The 19,945-nt window shown below is 44.0% G+C and overlaps 1 protein-coding gene across 1 annotated transcript in view; it reads right to left on the reverse strand.

The window, feature by feature from the left end:
- The window catches only part of PSMD4 (proteasome 26S subunit ubiquitin receptor, non-ATPase 4), a gene marked incomplete in the record, with an annotated part of 713,008 nt that overhangs the window by 476,578 nt on the left and 216,485 nt on the right, over positions 1-19,945 (reverse strand).

Consider the following 19,945-nt stretch of genomic DNA (forward strand, 5'->3'; position numbering starts at 1 on the left):
CTTTTTTTAGCATTTGGACAGTGCAGTTGTGCAGCTGTAGCGTTGTCACCTCACAGGAAGAGGTTCTCTGGTTCGATTCTCAAAACATGGAACTGCGCTAAATAAACTCTACAAGAAACCTACTCGAGTGAACCTTTTACTTCACAAGCAGAGCATGCACCTCCTGGTCACAAAAAAATGTTTATCAAATCCCAAGGCATAAGAACTGCCCAGGTCTTGAAGGAACTCTCAGACTTCACAAAAATCCTAATTGATCTAGAAAACAATTTCCTGGCACGAGGTTACACCTCACGATTCAACATACTGGGCCTGATCCACAGCTCCAAGCTCAGTGACCCAGATTTGCTGACCATCAGCGCTAACAGGACAAGGAGACAAAAACGTTCTGTAAAAGAAATCTCAAGGACCATTTCCTAGTCAATGAACAGTAGAAACATCATTAGACCAATACAAGACAACTGGGTAATTCTGAGCAGCAACTCCACAGTAAAACAGGTGGTCCCCAAAGAGACCCAGCTTCAACATCAGGTATAACAAAAATGTAAGGGACTGTGTGGAACAATCAAAAAAAGATCTGGACCAAAAATCAATCCCAATGGCTCCTATGAACGTGGATCCCCCCCCCAACTGTACATACTGCAAATACATGAGCAGAGAACCCAAATTTCTCTGCCCTAACTCAAAGAGATTGTATTAGAGTAAAGAACACTACAACTGCTCTAGGAGTGGAGTGGTGTACCGAGCACAATGTTCTAAGTGCCTTTCTTTTTATGTGGGCAAAACTATAAATAAACTTAAGACAAAGATAGGGAGGCATTTAACAGACACAAGACAGACAAACTCATGAAACGCCCTTGCAAAACACAGCATGAATAGCCCCAGACATGATCCTTTTTGTTTCCAAGTGTTGGACAAGATACCATTAGAAGAATTACAAGGGAACCAGAATGGCAGTTAAGACTGGAAGCAAACAAGCCGCCCCCCACCTCAACACTCAGGTAAGCATCATCAGTGTCCTCAATCTCAGAAAACTCCACCACCAAGCTTATTACTGAAGTTGACCTCAAGAACCACAGGTATAGTTTTGACCCCAGTAGACTACTTTCTATTCAATTACTATCTACATAGAACCCCCCCCCCCCCCCAAGAAAACACAAACAATACTTCGAGTGAAGGATTACTTACGGTCAATTCTTTGCTTATGTTCATGTTTATTTTCAGTTTTTCATTTTTTTTTGCATGACCTCACTCAATCAAATATGGACTTATGTTAACATTCTTTTCTGCTTAAATAGTTCAGAGTTGTCGATAATTACTGGTTCACTAGATCGTATTTGCTCCCTCATGAACGTTTGAAGAACTGATGCACCAACCTGAACACCCTAGTCTAAGTTACTTGCTTTCTCTATTTTCTTAGTCGTTAAAGTAATTTGATGTGTTTATTCAAATTTAAAAGGAGCCTTAAAATACTGCTGTTGGTCGATTGGAGGTCCATTCTTCTCTACTTTCTATTGTATATTTTCTATTGTATGACTGCTGCTGACGATAACCCAATACTAGATTTCCCCACCACAGGTAATTACTTAATCGTATAAGTTCATTATTCTGAGGAAACATAAAAGATATGAATCGCGGCCACTATCGTCCTTATCTTAGTCCCCCCCCCTTTTTTTTAAGAGCTGTTTGCTGTTCAATGGTGTTAGGTTCCCTTTTTCGCTATGATGGCCATTCTTATTTCTTTTTCTGTTTATCTCCAATTCCCGTTTCTTGGTTCCAATCAATTTTATATGTGTTTTGTTTCCCCAGTATTATTGCGAGCTGGCTGCATGTTTTTTTTTTATGTTTTTGACGTTTTAGCTCTGTTGCGACAGACTCACCTTCCCAGGCCCGAGGGCCCAGTAAAACCTATTCTATTCATTAGAACACTTGCCTACACTTCAGATTTTTCCGACTGGTAACCAGGCAAAATCCTGTGCAACTGTTGGCTACCACCCACCCTGTTTCACAGCCCTGAGTATTATAATTTTATTCAGTTCCCTGAGGTTTCTTGTTTAACCTGATAACCTTTTAATTAATGGATCCTACGGGTTCGTAACTTTTGCAGGGATTCTCATCTTGATTGATCTACTCTACCCACTTTACACCATCGTGTTAGTGAACTTATCTGATGACTCTGATGTATTCGCTCTACCGGAGCTTAATTAATGGTTACCCTGCACCCACTCACCTATTTCTTGGGAAATCTAAAAACTTGTTTTTTCCCTGACTCTAATCTGATTCATCTAAGTTTGATATACAACTTAACACTATAATTTTATGACTTATCTGTTTCATTCAATTCACTCCTTTAATGACTATGCCCCAACTGTGTCACGGCTCACTGAAGTGCCGAACAGGGATTCAGGCCTTTACAGTTTTTGGAGATTGAAAGGTGACTTATAGTTTTCTGTGGTCGTGTTAGCCCGCTAGGTTTCCCCCAGTTTTTTTCCGCAGATTACTGGGTGATGGAAGTGGACTACTGGCACGTTTTTGGCCATACAACCATTTTTAGGTCTTCTCGACCCCTGATTACAACATAACACAGCCATTCAGGGGTGGTCTCAGCCACCCCAGGTTAATAACAATAAACAATAATTATGATTTTTAGCTAACTATGGTGCTAAAAAACTAGGTGCATCTTAATTGTTTTTTCAGGTCGGGCCTGCTAAAAAAGATAATAAAAAGAGTACACATTACACAAATCACTGGCCAAAAAATGAGGGATATTGTAATTCGTGGCTCCGCAGAGCCGGCTAAACTCACGCTGGCTCTCGGTTCCACCACCTCCAGACAGAAGTAGCTAGTTTATTCCTGTACACCCGAAGCCCACTCCAGTTAGACAACTTTCAAATTCCAGCGCAACGATTGGCCAGTCCCACCCCCAACTAGATCCACATCTAGATGAAACTATTCTACCCACTATACACAAACGTGGTGGTGAACTATTTATAATAAAAATAACAGTAAAAATAAAACATAGCTCACCATCGTGTATTGTAATTAGTGTTTCTGGCCGTGACTACAAGAAAAGATTATAAAGTGAGTATATACTTAAAAGAAATGAGGCATGGGCCACACTACTGGGGAGATGAGTCAGCTTTACTGACGCAAGCCCTCAGTTTCACCACATCCAGATAAAACGGCTAGTTTACTCTGGTACACCCTAAGCTCACTCCCATTGGATAATTTTCATAATCCAGCAGAACTAGCCAGTCCCAACTCCAACCACAATTTAAACTACCACCATCTCCTTCACATTCTTTTCACTGCAATCCCAGGCCTTTTCACCGAGCCACGGCCCCTTACCTTTGCATGTTGAACTCAGTTTTTCCTCCTTTAGGCTAGGGAAACAAATTAGTTTTTTTTTTCATTTATCCACGAGGCAGATGCGATGAAGCCATGGCAGCCCAGCGTGAACATTCTGGTACTGAATAATTTCAGTCTATTTCTAATTTTTAATTTTATTATATTTTAGTTTAACTGCAGGCTGCACACAAAGGAAATTAAAGATAATGACAAATAAATGTTTTGTAACAAAATGATAATCTAAGCAAAGAAATTTCCTGACTGTATATACTAAAAATAACAGAAAAGATTTGTAAGAAAGGGGCTGAATGGAGAAAGCACAACCGCAAGAGATGGGCCATAGTGATCACCAGTTAATGTTCTATTCTGACGTGCATGTCAGCCATGGGTACCCTTCAGAAAATAAGACAAGTTTTATTATTTTATAGCATTAAGTTAAGTACAAGCTACTCCCCAAGGCTGTCCCTCTAGCCAAGCACAGGCCTCTAAGCCATTGGTCAGCTAGCCCCATCTCTTAGTTGCGATTGGTCTATTTTCCCATTGGCTATCTTTCTCATAGGATCACCAATAGCAATGTTGATTCATCCAACAATGCTGGGTCAAAAAAGGTATAAAAGAACAAGCCCCTGACTGTTTTTACACAATGCTCATCTGCCTTGAAAATAAACTCTGAAGAAGCAAGAGAACATCCTGTGTGATAGCATTTTCATTTTTTTCTGCCCTTGCCAACTTTATATTTGATTTTATTTTCATTTTTATTTTTTGGTCAAGTTGTAGGAGCACTGGTCTCAATTAACTCTCAATCCTGAAAGGGCTAATCAATTACAGTCTTGCTCATTATTAGGTTTTTAGTTTTGTCTTATAGTACTGGTATAGTCAGATTTCTGTGCATTTATTTATTTGTGCTCCGTATCATAGCTGTTTGGCTGGCTGTGACCAATATTCAACCATCAAGATGTACAAGCTGATTTAAGAAAACTTGTCTTGCACTTGCATTGTCTCCGTGACAGTCAACAAAACTGTACTGAGATTTATTTGTTTCACTAAATATTAATTGAATACTGTGGTCTCTCTCTCTGCAGTTTGTTTCCCACCCTCCATCCCTAGTGTTGCTGTAGTGTTAAACTTGATGGCTTTGGAATTGCCTACCCCTGCTGTAAATTTGCATTTGTCACTCCTCCTGGACCCATCTCATTTGCTCACTCAGCTGAGTACATTGAGATCATTTGGGAAAGACTAACCCATTGCTTCTTTGATTTCAGACACACTTACCAGTTCTACCTCGTCAGCTCTACTGTGTGCAAGAGTGTGCATTTGGGAAGGACAAACCCTGTAGTCTCTTAATCTTGCTCCTTTTCCTCCCTCTCCACAAAATACAAAAAAAAAAAAAAAAAAAAAAGTTATACTTCAGTCGACTGCTCTTACTGTAACAGTGTTCTACCTACTTTACCTTATTTTTGCTGTTGTGTGCTCCGAAGGGTTCTTATTCTGCATTTATTACTGCTTGGTAGTAGCCTGATTAAATTTGTCTGATGTTCTAAGTACCTCAGCTTTGATTTTAGCACTTGTGCTCAAGCCAGTTATTTTACACTTAGGGTTTTTGTGGTCTACACTCTTGTGGACAAACCCTTAAATCCTGCACTCCGCAAATCCACCAAGTATTCAGAACACTATATCTGGACAATTTCCATCAGTTTCTCCTGCCAGCCTGGTCGACATGGGCATACTGAGACATTGTAGCAACTACTTCATGTTCACTGACAACCCTCTTCTCCTAGCACATAATTCTTCTACTTGCGAGAAATGCATCTATAACCACTAAGCTGGAATTCATGCTCTCTCTCGTGCCACAGTCAGTACTCCTGACAAAGAGGAGATTGCCAGCACAAACACTATACCACCCACATCACAGAGCCAAGCGCAACACACTCACCTATGCAGGGGTCCTCAAAAACTTGCCGAAAAGACCCCCAAAACACACACAGAAAAGTACAGTTTTGTACCTACCATAAATGCAGATGTTCGAGGATCCACATTGCTGCAGTCATAACCTGTGGGTAGTCCGCTGTCCTCGGTCGGCCCGAAATAAAGAGTTAGGCTGGTGGGGTCGTCATCCCAGAGCTGACGCTGCACGTAGTGTAGTACTCTAGCGCATGACACCCGCCATATCTATGTCTTTCTTGCCCCAGATGAGATGAAGGCCTAAAAAGGAAAGGCCAGAGCCAAAATAGTAAATACCAACCAAACCACCATTGAAAAATAAAATAATATCAAAAAGGAAACACAACAACCCCAACCCTAAGGAGGGAGGGAAGGGAGGGAGGAAGCAGCAATGTGGATCCTCGAACATCTACATTTATGGTAGGTACAAAACTGTACTATGTTCTTCGTCTCACATTGCTGCAGTCATAACCTGTGGGTAGAATCCCAAAGCAAAGGAAAAGGGAGGCTGGCAAACTAAAAAGCATTAGGAGCTGCTAACATGTCCTGTAAAACTGCAGTGGCAAACCCAGCCCTAGACTTGGAATATAGAGGGAGATGGTAATGCTTAGTAAAAGTGTGCACTGAACTCCAAGTAGCTGCCTCCAAAATATCCTTAGTAGCTACCCCCTCAAAAAGGCAGTAGATGGCAGCCCTAGTGGAATGAGGTCTGATCCCAGCAGGAACATTCTTTCCATGATGAGAATAACAAAAAGAAATACAATGACCAATCCACTTAGAAATAGTTTGCTTTGAAACAGCTTTCCCTTGTGAACCCAAAGCAAAATAAATAAATAACTGTTGAGTCTGCCTGAACTCTTTAGTTCTGCTCAAATAATAGCGTAGCTGCCTGTGAATGTCAAAGAAAAAAAAACTTTTTCCCTTATTTTGGGGATCAGCATAAAAGGTAGGTAAATGAATAGACTGGTTTAAGGCCACATTAGAAATCACTTTAGGCATAAAAGTAGGGTTAGTACGCAAAGACACCCTATCCTTATGAAATATCAGGAAGGGTTCAACTGCCATGAGTGCCTGCAATTCAGACCCTCCTAGCAGAGGTAATGGCCAACAAAAAAGCAGTTTTCCAAGACAAAAACTTCAGCTCAGACGTAGCTGCAGGTTCGAAAGGAGGGTAAAAGCTTCTCCAACACAAAATTGAGATCCCAGGAAGGAGTAGGAGCTCTACGTGGGGGTCTTATATTTTTTGCCCCTCTAAGAAATTGCTTAAACAAAGGGTGAGAAAATAAAGGAGGGTCACAATCATAGTGAGCAGAAATGGCTGCAGCATAAACTTTTCTAGTACTGGGCCGCCTGGCTTCCAAAATGACATCTAAAACCTGTTGAGGAAGCTGAGACCCCACAGGCTCTAAAACAGAATACGCCAGGCTGTTAGATGCAGGGACTGCACCCTGACATTGAGCAAATGATTGCTTGACTGGGACAATAAGTGAGGAATCTGTGGCAAAGGACAAGGAGGCTCCTGAATCAAACTCCTCAGCAGAGGATACCAATGAATCTGGTGCTATTAGAATCATGCAAGGCTTGTCCGCCTTGACTTTCAAGAGTACCTTGGGAAGGAGAGGCAGAGGAGGGAAAGCATAGACGTGAAGGTTGTTCCAAATGAAAGATAGAGCATCCACTTTCCAAGCTTTTGGGTGAAACATCTTTGTGCAAAATTTTGGTAGTTGAAAATTTTGTGGGGAAGAGAACAGATCTATGTCTTCCTGGCAAAAACCGTTGCTGAAGAGTGATGTATCATTGCTTGTCTGCCATGACTGTTGTGTTGTCTGTTCGAATCAACACCTGTCCTGGTTGAAGTAGGTCCTTGAAGGCCATCAGGGCCCTTCATGTTGATATGCAAATGTTGTAGTCTGGGAGGCCACTGTCTTGAATCCATTTCCCATTGAAGTGTGCTCCCCAGCCAAAGTCGAGGCATCCCCGTCGTTGATCTGACTTTGCTCTGGTGGTCAAAAAGAGAAGAGTCCCTTGTTTAGGTGACATTGCCACCCACAAGAATTCCTTCTAATGACAGTGTCCAAATCGTGGCAGTGTTGAGTCCATACACTTGTTTGTCCGGGGTCAGAAAGCCATCCTGAGAAGCTGTATTCAGTCTTAGACTGGGCTTTATTTTAGTTTCAGAATACCCTAGGCACCAATCAGGCAATCGCCCCAGATAAGGATAATTTGTATTCCCCTTTGTCTGACAGAACTTTTGTGAACACCTGGGCGTGTAGATAAAAAACCAAAGCAAAGATGCAGATGAATGAGAAGTAAGTACCAGCCCGAAATCTCCTGCAGCTCTGGGCTGGGGGAATGAAGAGAAATAAGATAGACCTCTTGAGATTACCCTCAATTATCTTCCAATTATCTAGGTAGCAGAATTGGCCTCCAAGTGTTTCCTTTTCTTTTGGCAGGAAAAAGGCGGGAATAAACCCCTAGCCTCTACTCTGGAGGTACCACCCTGGATGGCCCCCATCTGAATAAGCAAGAAGAAATTTGAGCCTCCCCCTCTTTCCTGAGGCACATCCGACATGCCTTGAAAGGGAGAAAAGAAAGGAAAAAAATAAAACTTCTGTTTGAAAAGTGCCAACTTTCTCCTAGAGGAGCTGCGCCAGAAGAAGTATCTGGCAGCTGAAAATACAGGTCATTGGGTCTGTTTTAAAAAAAGGCTGACTGCTGCCTGCACCAGAAGACTGACGAGGAAAGAACTCCAAGTCCTGTCTGAAGAAACCTGGCGTGGAGCCCTGCCTCTCGCGTCCTGAAGACTGCCTTTTAGACAGATAATCTGAAGAAGGGTAGGGACATCCTCTAGCAGGCCAATTCCTGCTAAACTTGGGGGGGCTGCACCTGCAAAATTCGACCACCGCCTGCATAGACTTCTTTCATTCTTTCCATCTTTTCAAAACTGAAGGAGAACCAAAACCAAAATTGAATTCTGATTGAAGAGATCATCCAAATAACAATCTATAAAATTCCTTTGAAAATCCCAAGCCAGATCCAGTGGCTTGTAACTGAAGCAGTAGCAGCAAGCTAACCCAAGCCTGAGCATTGAAGGGCATCACACCACACTGTAGAGAATGTTTTTCCAACTTGATCTGATTACTCTGCCAACTCCCGCAATCTTTACCTCTTATACCTCAGATAAAGCATTCAATTGGCCTAACAAAAGTCTGATGATACTTCATATAACTGGCAATTTATTTTAAGCTCTAGCCAGCAGCGAAGAGGAGGTGTTTTTTTTTTCCTATCCTATCCAGCCATCTGTATCCAAAACTGGGAACTGGATTCCACAGACACCTTGACACCCTACCCCCTTGAATTTGAATAGTCTCCCGGTCAGCTCTAGGACCTGTAATATCTGTCTGGCTTGACAGGGGCAGGGTAAAGAATCAGGGTTTGAAGCTTCTTCAGAAAAACATCCACAGGGGAATAGCCAAGGGCCTATGTTGTGGCAAAACAAAAATTCCCCCTAAGCCTTTTGAGAATCTGAAAATCCTGACCTTCCACTTGAAATGTTCCCTCATGTAATGGAAGGTAAAAAAAAAGAAAATGAAAAAGAGAGAAGCAGGGAGAAGCAATCCTGCATCGCAATCTGCAATAGGGAGATCCTGGGAGAAATCCTCTGCTGACTCACTCAGGGTGAGGGACTCTTGAGTCTCCCTCCTCTCCTATCTCCTCTCAGGCCCAGCTTCTTCTCTGGGGGGAACTAAGCATAGAGTCCAAAGTCATCCTAATCCTATCCCATTTCATTTTATGTTTTAAGCTGGAGAGCTAAACTACTATGAAGAACACCCAGACCAGCCAGGGCTATGGCCTTGCCCCACTGAGGTGAGGTGCCTAATAACACCTGCCTAAGGATGGAACTACAGATGGAGAGCAAAGATGAAACTACCTGCCCCCAGGCCAAGCACCCTCGGCCCTGGTAAAGCTCTGAGTCCCCACTCCCTGAAAACGGATCAGAAGATTCTGGAAGTTCACAGAGAGAACCCCGCGGGATCACAGGGAAACGGCATCCGGTTTAGACCTTTAGGCCTTTACTTTACTTTTAGCAGTAGACCTTAGAGAGCAGTAGGCTATCTTTTCGTATCGAGGCTGATTAATTAAATCGGCGGCGCTATAAATTACACGCTTGCGAAAAATAGTATCTTACAGTAACTAGCACAGTATTAATGAATGTGTTCACACCCGACAGGAATAATACAGAAAGAATTCAGCTCCCTCAACCCAACAAAAGGAATCAAGAGAATGTCAGACTTTCGGATAATCTGACACTGAGGAAAATACAAATAAAAAGAGGCAGAACATCGGATAAGCTTTCTAGCAGTCTGATAAGCCAAATTGGTCTGCGAGAATATAATTCGATAACAGCGAAGCTCCCAGCTACTTGAGCGGAGTGAAAACACGAGAGCGCGGGAGCAGAGATTGCAAACTGCGATGCCTTTCTGCCGCCGGGAGAAAAGACTGAGTGCTGGAAGCGTTGGTCGTGGTCTTAAAGGCCTACTCTATTACTGGCGTAGCTCTGAGCGACCACTACCCGGCGCCAGCCTAACTCAAAGAACATCATTCCACACACAACACCAATCACATCACAAAGAGAGTAGACAACACACCAGTGTCTCACAAACACAGCCCATTAGGCATAACAATAAGCCAACACAGCCCATAAAGCATAATAATAAACCCAACATACTAGTCATTGACAACTCAATAGTGAGACACACTGATGTCCCCCTCACCAGGCTCAACAAGCAGAAGGTCACGGTCAGCTGTCAGGTGCCAGAATCTGACACATCATGCACGCACTTAAGTCTCTCCACAACAGGTAAAAGTAGGACTCTGTCATTGTCCACATTGGTGTGAATGACTTGAGATGTACCTCCCTGGACTATATGGAGACAGACATGACTGAGCTCTCAGAGTGTGTGCTCCAGGCAGGTATGACCAGAGACCCAAGCAGCATCCTACCTTCACAAAGAAGGATACCACAATACCAACAAAAAATAACTGACTTCAACAATTGGCTTAGTTTCTGGTGTTTTTCCAAGGGGATCCAGTATCTGTCTGCCTGGGATGACATGTCTGACGGGCCTTGGTGCTTTGCCAGAGATGGCCTCCACCTGTCACCCCTGGGGCTCCGGATCTTGGCCAAGGCTCCTGCCTTCCCCATTGTGTCTTTTTAGGCTATATCTCAAAGACAAATTTTCCAACGTAAAAGATCTGTCAAAAAGCAAACTGGAAGTCATGGTGCTTAATGCTAGGAGTCTTAACTTGAAATAGCACTCACTAGAGGCTCTCCTCACAATGGAAGATGCCGATGTCTGTGCAATCACGGAAAAGTACAGTTATGTACACTTACCATAAATGTAGATGTTCGAGTATATTCACTGTTGCAGTCATTACACTTGGGTTATCCTGCTGGCAGGCTACCCTCAGTTGGCCTGAGTTCCAAAATCTAGGTCCGGCGTCGGTTGCTGTCGTCTCTTCCCTGACATCAGTGCGCCAGGTGTATAAAAGATGCAGAAGACGCCATTTTCTTTAGTTTTTCTTGCCCCAGATGTCAGGTGCCCCCAAAAGGGTAGGCTAAAAATATGTCAATAAAACATGCATGCACCAAAATATACAATACCTTCATCTACAAGCAAATACACCACATACGTTGTACAGATTAGAGGGGTGTAGATAAGTTCCAGCAAAGAGATGGGGGATGGTGGGTGGGTAACCTGGACTGCAACAGTGAATACACTCTAACATCTACATTTATGGTAAGTGTACACAACTGTACTATGTTCTTCGTGTTTCACTGCTGCAGTCATTACACTTGGGTTGAGTCCCAAAGCTATGGTTGGGAGGCTGGAGCTAAATAGCATTAGGAGCGGCTATGAGGCCCTGCAGAACTGCAGTGGCAAAGCCTGCCTTGGATTTAGAGTTGAGTGGTAAATGATAGTGCTTTGTAAAGGTGTGCACTGAACTCCAGGTAGCAGCCTCTAAAATGTCTTTGGTTGGTACTGCCCTGAGGAAGGCTGCTGAAGTGGCTGCTGCTCTGGTAGAATGTGGCCTAATGCCCTTAGGCACTGGCTTGCCATATTGTGAACAGCAGAAACGGATGCAGTGGCCTATCCACTTTGAAATAGTCTGCTTTGAGACAGCCTTTCCTTGTAATCCTGCAGCATATGCCACTAGTAGCTGCTCAGTCTTTCTGAAGGCTTTGGTTCTGTTCAAGTAGAAGCGTAGCTGTCTATGTCCAAAGAATGCAGAATTCGCTCTCCCTTATTCTGTGGGTTTGGATAAAAAGTAGGCAGATGAATAGTTTGGTTAAGGGACACACTGGACACTACCTTCGGCATAAATGTCGGGTTTGTCCTCAGAGAAACCCTGTCTGGATAAAAAATGATAAAAGGTTCCACAGCCATGAGTGCCTGTAGCTCTGACACTTGTCTTGCAGAGGTTATTGCTAGGAGCAGAGCTGTTTCCCAAGATAAAAACTTTATATCAGCTGTTGCGGCTGGCTCAAAAGGAGGCAGAGTGAGTTTTTCCAAGACATAATTAAGGTCCCATGCAGGTATGGGTGATCTCCTTGGAGGCCTTACATTTTTGGCTCCTCTGAGGTATTGCCTTAACAAAGGATGAGAAAAGATTGGTGGCTCTATATTGTAATGAGCCGAAATGGCAGAGGCATGAATTTTAATTGATGAAAACGATAGGCCTTTGCCCAACATCTCAGTTAAGTATTGCAAAATCTGAGAAATATTTGGTACTGCTGTGTCAATTCCTTATACCTGGTTCCAGGCACAGAATCTCTTCCATTTTCCAGCATAAGATTTTCTAGTACTAGGCCTCCTAGCCTCCAAAATGACATCTATCACAGCTTTAGTGAGAGGAGTGTTTTGTATGACTACATTATCCGCCATGCTGCCAGATTTAAGGTTTTGAGTTGGCTGTGCAGGATCCGATTGTTTTGTTGGGACAGTAGGTGAGGTATTTGAGGTAAGGTCCAGGCTGGGCAATGAGAAAAGTTCCTTAGGATTGGATACCAGTACTGGTGTGGCCAGTCTGGGGCAATCAGCATCATTTTTGGCTTCTCGTCTGACCTTTAGGAGTACCTTGGGGAGGAGAGGCAGTGGAGGAAAGGCATATACTGTTAGGTTTTTCCATCTGAAAGCTAGGTCATCCACTTTCCATGCTTGTCTGTGATAAGTCCTTGTGCAGAATCTCTCTAGTTGGCAGTTGTGAGGACAGGCAAATAGGTCTAAGTCCAGGTATCCCCATTTCCTTGTTATGTTGAAGACTCGTGGATCCAGTTTCCATTCGTGGGGATCCATGAGGTTTCTGCTTAGTTCGTCTGCCAGAGTACTTACCTTTCCTGGCAGGAATTGTGCCTGCAGATGTACTTGGTAAGTCAATGCTGTGTCCCACAAAGTCATGGCTAGTCTGCATAGGGGGTAAGAACGAGTGCCTCCCTGCTGGTTTATATACACCACATGACCGTGGTATTGTCTGTCTTTATCAGTAGTTGTCCCGGATGAAGTAGGTCCTTGAGGGCTGTCAGGGCATTCTGAACAGCTAGCATCTCTTTTTGATTGATATATAGATGCACTTGGTTGGCGGACCATGTGCCTTGAATACATCTTCCTGCCATGTGTGCCCCCCAGGCATAATCTGATGCATCCGTTGTCAATGTCTGCCTGGCTGGGGGTAAGGTGAATGGTTGTCCCTTTTTCTGGTGACAGGCCTTAGCCCACCATTAAAACTCCTGTTGCAGGCAGGGAATTATAGTAATTATTGTTTCCAGGCTGTGGCAATGCTGAGTCCAAACACTTTTTAGGTACCATTGAAGTTTCCTCATATGCAGTCTTGCATATGGAATTAGTAGAATGCAGGATGCCATGAAGCCCAAAGCCTGCAGAATTTTTCTTGCAGATAACTGGGCCTTTGTTGCCAACAGTGTGAAGTAGGTAGTCAGCTGCCTTTGTTTGTCTGGCGTGAGATAAGCCATCTGGGCAGTTGTATTTAAGCTTGCACCCAGGAATATTATCTCTTGAGAGGGTACTAGTTTTAATTTTTGTTTGTTGACTGTGTACCCTAGGCATGGTAGTAATCTTTTTACAAGTGCCAGATGCTGTAGTAGAATGTTCTTGTTCTCTGCTTGAATGAGGCAGTCCAAGTAAGGATATATTTGAATTCCTCTTTCTCTGCAGAATGCAGTTACTGGCGCCAGGCACTTTGTGAAGACCCTGGGCACAGTAGATAAGCCAAAGGGCAGTGCAGAGAATTGATAGTGCATTGAGCCAGCTTTGAATCTGAGGTATCTTCTGCATGTTTGCCTGATTGGGACATGCAGGTATGCCTCTTTTAGGTCTAAAGTCACAAGCCAAGCCTTCTTGCCCAGCATGGGCAGAAGCTGCTGTAAGGTCAACATTTTGAATTTTGGTATATCCAGATATGTGTTTAGAATAGACAGGTCCAGTATTAGATTCATAGGTTCATACTAGGCTATCTACCCTAGGGCATTTATAAGCCTAGCCAGAGTGTGTTTGGCTTTCACCACCCATTTTAAATGAATTTTGCTATGCCCTTTTTCGAGGTTAGTATACTGTGCCTCTGTCTAACAGTGACACAGAAGTGATACCCGGGGTAAACCTACGATCTCCCATCCACTCATCAAGATTCCTCTTGAAGAGAGTCAATGAGGGACTCTGCCTAACCTGGACTGGGATTTTATTCCAGAATGAAGGGAGACTCTGGGTTATGAATCTGTCCCTCCAGCATGTCCTATTTATTTCAGTGCCGAGGTTCAAGTCTCTCGAGCGCGTAGCTAGACTGGATTTGGATTTTCTGAGGTGCATGTCCATTAATACCAGGTTGGACATGGCTTTATACGTCAGGCACAGATCGCCTCTGAGCAAGTGGTATGCCACTGAGTAGAGCTGGAGTTTCTTTAACCGGGCAGCATATGGCATCTGTTTGAGCCCTTTGATCCTCTTAGTGAGGTACTTTTGGGGTCTTTCCAGTTGCTGCAGGTGTCTGGTAAGGTACATCCCAAAAGGGGCATCGTACTCAATTATGGGCCTGATGAGGGATGAGTAAAGACGCACGATGACCTCCCCTGATCTAGATGTGAATCCCTTCATGATTAGGTGGGCTATACAAAATGTTTTTCTAACCACTTTAGCCACGTGGTTGTTAAATGAGATTGCCATCAACTTGGGTCCCCAGGTCCCTTACTTCTTCCGTACTTAATGGATTACCACCTATGTGGTAATTTGTGGGCACTTTGTTTTTGCCAAAGGGGATGACTATACACTTTTTGGCATTTAGCTTGAGGCTATGACTCTGGCACCAGTTGTCTATTTCGATGAGGCCCTTTTGTAGGATGCTTGTGTCGGCTGGAGAGTCAATTATATGGCACCCAGTTTGCAGTCATCTGCGAACTTGGTCAGCCACAGTCCTTCCGTGTTGGCCTGTACCTCCGAGAAATATATACCGAACAAGAGAGGTCTCCAGGCTTTGTCCTTTCTGGGTACCAGGAACAGTCTTGAATAAAATCCTTGTCCCTGCTCTTGTTCTGGCACTTGTTGAATGGCCCTTATGTCCATGAGGGATGAGACTTGTTTTTGTGCCTCAGCCCATTGGTTTTTTGCTAGGTCTGGCCAACCGTTTGCCCTTGGCAGGGTATGAATGTGAAATTGTAGCCCTGTGACACTGTCTAAGACCCATTTGTCCTGGGTTATGTGCCAATTTTGAGAAAAAAGTATGAGTTTTCCCCCTAAAGGCGCAGCCAGAAGATAAGTGCTTGACGTAGGCAGGGGGAAGTCATTGGGACAGTTTCCTATAAGGCTGTGATTTGTCTTCTCCACTTTTGGAGGTAGAAGCACCCATTGTTTAGGCCTGTATGAAACTTGGGGCTGGGATCTGCCTCTTGGGCGTCTGTATCTGCCCCTTTGTGTCTGTCTGACACTGGAAAGGACCAATTCTTAGTAGGCCAGTGTCTGCTAAACCTTGGAGGCTGTACCTGTAAGAAATCCTTGACTGTTTGCATAGATTTAGCTTAGTCCACCATTTTCTTTAACACCAAACAAAGTATCATGCTGTAATGGAACATCCAATAATTTTGCTTTAACATGATCTGGTAAATTTTGTTCCTTTAACCAAGCAAGCCTCCTAATGACAGAACGTGTGACAGCAGCCCTACAGGAAGCCTCCAAAGAATCAAAACCATATTGCAAAGTATGCTTTCCAACTTGCTCAGCTGCATGCAATAAATCCTGCATTTCTTTGTTTTCTACACCTTCAGAATTTATCAACATTTTCTGTTTAAGCAAGGACATAACATATTGCTGATATTTGAGCATATGAAATTGACAATATAAAGCTCTTATAGCCAAGGTAGCAGAGGTGTAAATCTTCTTTCCCCATCTGTCTAATGCCCTAGAATCCCTGTCTGAGGGGGTAGGGTTTTTAGCAGTGGATGCTTTGACCCATTTGGGACCCTGAGAAATAGTTTCTGGGTCAGCAGCAGGGTTCTCGAAAAGGAATTTATGAGAGTCGGGCACCCTGTTGTACCTGTCCGGCTTAACAGGAGCTGGAGGTAGAGAGTCAGGGGTCAGACTGGACTCTGAAAATACATCTACAGTGTCTAACACAGGCGGAATAGCTAGGGGCCTATGTTGTGGGAGTAAAAGAAAGTCCCTGAGCCTTTTCTTAGATTCAGAATAATCTTGGCTCTCCCAGTGGAAATGTTCCCTCATGGTATGCAATGTTTCCCCAAAAGAGTAATCCTCAGGAGGAGAGGCTGAAGGGATAGATTCTTCAGCATCAGAATCCTCATAAAGAGGGAAAGAGTATTCCTGATCAGAAGAGGAATCTGAAGAAATGGAAACCTGATCTGAAGATTCATATTCTGTCTCTTGCCTAGGCCTTTTATCAGGAGGGGGATGGGAACCCCTAATCAAAGTAATCAAGTCTTTGGCCATTTTAAGCATCTGTTTTTTGGGCATGGAGGCCTGACCATGAGGCTGTTGTACTTGTTTCTTTGTCTTTAAAGATGCTTTAGGCTTTGCCTTTGTAACTGGAGTCGCTTTAATGTACAATTGAGTAGGTCTGAAAACATCCTCAGAAGCCGATGCCTGCTCAGCGGCTCTGGACCAATCTGAGGGAATAGTTTCCGAAGGTCCAATGAGCTTCCAGTGGCCTAGGCGACTCCACGTGGGAGTCTTGCGGCCTGCGGGTCCAAAGTAGCAGGCGTCAGGGGCTGCGAAAGCGCCTCACTGAGAGGCGGCGAACCAGCGACTGGCTTAGAAGCCTCATTGTTGGTTTTAGACCTTGGATGCCTGTCGTCCTCTTTTTCTTTGCATTTCTTGTGAATTGCGGTAGTCAGTTGGATATCTGACGGCATCGTGTAATTAAATCTTCTACCAAAATAGTGAAAAGCAAAATCGTACCGGCGCTTTATAGTGCGCTGGTTAAATCTAGCGCAAAACCGAAAGCAAGCAACATCGTGGTCAGGGCCTAGGCAAGGAATAGAGTAAGAGTGAAAATCCTTATGAGGTATTTGCTTTCCACAAGAAATACAATTAACTTTTTCGGACATCGGTCTGGAGCAAGAAAAAAGTTTTCCCCAACGGGGTGCTTAGCTTTTAATGAAGACTTCGGATCTGAAATTCTAACACGAAACCTCAGAAGTTGGCCAACTGGCACTTGTGAACTGCTTTGGGCACCGTGCGGCAAGAAAGACTAAAGAATATGGCGTCGGCTGAATCTTTTATACCCCTGGCGCACTGACGTCAGGGAAGAGGCAACAGCAACCGACGCCGGACCTAGACTTTGGAACTCAGGCCAACTGAGGGTAGCCTGCCAGCAGGATAACCCAAATGTAATGAATGCAACAGTGAAACACGAAAAACATCCTGGTTCAGGGCTGTGGAGAGCACTCCTGTCTTAACAGGCTATACCTCATTCCACACCTTCCAATCCCAAAATGAGATTGTAAAGAATAAGGGTGGTGGAGTCTCTACCTTCATTAAAGGACAGGCACACCTCCAGACTGATTTGCCAGCATGACACACTGAAATTATGTCAGGTGCAAGTGACAGTTGGCAAGACATCCATCCAAGTTTTAGCCAGCTACAGCTCCACCTCCATGACTAAGGACACTCACTCCCTACTTGACATCAAGGTACACCCTAATCCTTGGTGACTTCAATTACCCCACCACAGACATGTTGAACTACTCCTGCACTAATGCATTCACCCTACGATTCCGTGACTTCATAAATTCTAACACAATAGACCAGCTCGTCTCATCCCCCACAAGGGGAGATAACATTCTGGACTTGGTTCTCACAAACATGGACGACCGCTGCATCACTCCCATAGTATGTTCTTCCCTGGCGAGATCAGATCTTCTGTCTCATTCAAAGTTTCTATCCCACCCAATGCTTCCCCAGTCGTAACCAGGGTAAAAATTTCTCAAAAGCTGACTACGACCTCCTAAAGGAGGGTATATCAGTAGCTTCACATCACCGCCACCCTCACAAAGAATGCAGACAACTATGCTGAACAGTATGCCAATACAGTATACAAGCACCTGTACAACTGCATGGACTCAGCCATACATCCTCTATAAACAGGATTTACAACAAAAGGAAGAAACTGTTGTCCAAGGGGAAAAAAGAACAAATTCCAAATTGGAAAAACTCCCTCCTCAGCCTCAACAAGCAAATTAGATCACCAGTGAAAACCTTCAAAGCCAATTATGAGTTGAAACTAGCCCCTGAAATAAAGGGAAACCACAAGTCCTTCTTCAGTTACATCAGGAATCTTGATGGCAAAGACAGGGTTTGTTCTGAATTAGTAGTTAATGGTACCACTTACACTGATGGTGTTGATTTAGCCATCTTGCTAGCTGCTAGGTTCAGCGCAAACTTCACCCTCCATCCCCCTCAAAGGCCTATTCAACATCCCCAATACTTGTCACATACCTCACATCTCTGCAGATCACGTGTTAAAGGCCCTATCCAAGGCAAAGCATACAGCTTCCATGGGACCCGATAGTATACCAAGCTGTATTCTGCATCATCTCCAGCAAGAACTAGCTTCGCCACCGAGTACTCTATTCAACCACAGCCTAATTACAGGCTTCATTCCAACAGCGTGGTGAAATGCCACTGTCATCCATTTGCACAAAAATGGTGCCAGTACTGACCCGGGAAACTATCGCCCCATTAGCTTGACAAGTCTGATCTGTAAAGCCATGCAGCATATTCTTATGGATCTCATAAACAAGGACATAGGCAATATCCAAGCACCTGACCCCACCCAATTCAGATTCATCAGTGGCAGATCTTGCCTACTGAACCTGGTTGACTTCTTTGAGACTGTCACCAAGGCCCCGGATGAGGGAAAGTCAATACATACAGCTTACCTTAACTTGGCCAAGGCCTCTGACACAATCCTCTACTCGGGCCTCATTGAAAAGCCAACAGCTTGATATAAATCCCTATCTTGTCAGGTGGGTGGCAAACTGGCTCATCGATAGGACCCACAAGGAAAAAATAGGAGCCACCACCTCCGACAGCAGACCTGTCACTAGTGGTGTTCCCCAGGGCTCTGTCCAGGGCCCCCTACTGTTTGGCATCTACTTCTCGGAGGTTCAAGGTAAAGACAAAGGGAATTTGGCTGACCAAGTTTGTAGATGACTAAGCTAGATACCGTCACCGACTCCCCAAATGATGTTAACATACTGCAACAGGGTCTCACAGCTACAAATAACCGGTGTCAAGGTCATGGCCTCAAGTTAAATGCAAAACATGTATTGGCATACCATTCAGCAAAAACACAGCATCTACTAATTACCACATCAATGGCAACCCCCTAAGCACACAACCTGTGGCAAGATCAAAGTACTCAGGTTAACAACAATCTCACATTCGATCATCATGTGGCAGCAGTGGTTAGAAAAGCCTTTTACCTGGTTCATCTTATAAGTAAAAGGACTGCATCCAGAAAAAAGGAGGTTAATTACCTCTCTGCACCCCTCCCTCATTAGGCCTATAATTGAGCATAATGCCCCATTTGGTATGTACCTCTCCAAACACCTGTACCAACTGGTAAGACCACAGAAATACCTCACAAAGAGAAACCATGGCCTCCAACATATGTCCTATGCGGACAGGTTCAAATCATTATCACTTTACTCTGCATCATACAGATTGCTCAGAGGAGATGTGTGACTAGCCTACAAGCCAATATCGGACCCTGCCCTACTAGAGATGATCCATGTCCGTAAGTCTAACTCTTTGCACATTACCAGCTCACTAGGCCTAAATCTAACATGACATCAACAAAACTTGCTGGAATGACAAGTTTGTCTCCAAGAGGCTGCCCAGTCTCTGGAATAAACTTCTCATACATAGAGTACCTTGCTGACTCTCCAAGTGGAACCCTGATCAGTGGTTGGGAAACTACAAATTTGTCCCAGGGGTTCCATCTTTGTCCCTCACTGACAGGGGTGACAGGTGCTGGCTGAGGGTTAATTTTTGGGGATAAACTGTTGACTAGGCTTGTAAGGGCCCCCAAGCCATTAGTCTAGTAACCTCCTATGATCCTAAGAGTTCACTTAAAA

This window comes from Protopterus annectens, chromosome 8.part0, assembly GCF_019279795.1.
Source record: "Protopterus annectens isolate FY-2018-M chromosome 8.part0, PAN1.0, whole genome shotgun sequence".
NCBI lineage: Eukaryota > Metazoa > Chordata > Ceratodontiformes > Protopteridae > Protopterus > Protopterus annectens.